Source organism: Vigna unguiculata, unplaced genomic scaffold (assembly GCF_037176805.1).
Source record: "Vigna unguiculata cultivar grain cowpea cultivar isolate G323 ecotype 2 unplaced genomic scaffold, ASM3717680v1 ptg000373l, whole genome shotgun sequence".
NCBI classification, from domain to species: Eukaryota; Viridiplantae; Streptophyta; class Magnoliopsida; order Fabales; family Fabaceae; genus Vigna; species Vigna unguiculata.
In genome coordinates this window covers 1-680 of record NW_028197008.1, presented here as the reverse complement: position 1 = coordinate 680, position 680 = coordinate 1, and the positions used below count along the sequence as shown (strand labels likewise).

The 680-nt window shown below is 37.8% G+C and overlaps 1 non-coding gene across 1 annotated transcript; it reads left to right on the top strand.

Moving 5' to 3' along the window:
• The first annotated feature begins 490 nt into the window (after window positions 1–490).
• On the top strand, window positions 491–564 carry TRNAM-CAU (transfer RNA methionine (anticodon CAU)). Its single transcript has one exon. It is a non-coding gene; the product is annotated as a tRNA-Met (tRNA).
• The last annotated feature ends 116 nt before the right edge of the window (window positions 565–680 follow it).

The window sequence follows — 680 nt, the reverse complement described above, 5'->3', positions numbered from 1 at the left end:
ACCTATTGATATTGGAAGACTCAGATGATTCTTCCAATGTATCATTTTTGGGTCCAATGGAATTCATAGGTATAGGAAGAAGCCTTGTCAAATAGGGATTTTTTCTTTCGACCATTTTTCGATTGTTAATACGATATATAAGGACCGCTACTACAAAGAGTACTACATACTTGATCGTGAAATATCGATTGCTTGTTGAACCCTGTGAATTGCGTGAAAGTAGGATACTCCAAATTCGGGAGTCCAAGAGTTTTATAAAACTCTCTTGATGGAAAAAAATATGAATGAAAAATCCCGCTGAATTGAATTGGGTCCATGAATCTAAGAAATAGCGAGAATTCTTGATTTCTCTCAATATCTCTCTCAATTCGAAAATCCAGGATTTGAATTGATGTCCTTTCATCGAATCCTCCTAATTGCATTGATTTATCCGAAAGATTTCACTTCAATTGGAATTTGGTTATTCACCATGTACGAGGATTCCCGCTAAGCATCCATGGCTGAATGGTTAAAGCGCCCAACTCATAATTGGCGAATTCGTAGGTTCAATTCCTACTGGATGCACGCCAATGGGACCCTCCCTCCAAAAAGTCTATCGGATTTTTGTTCAAGAATGAAATCTTATTGGAACTGTCCAGTTCACCCTTTGGAACCATATCACATCCTCGATAGGATGAAAT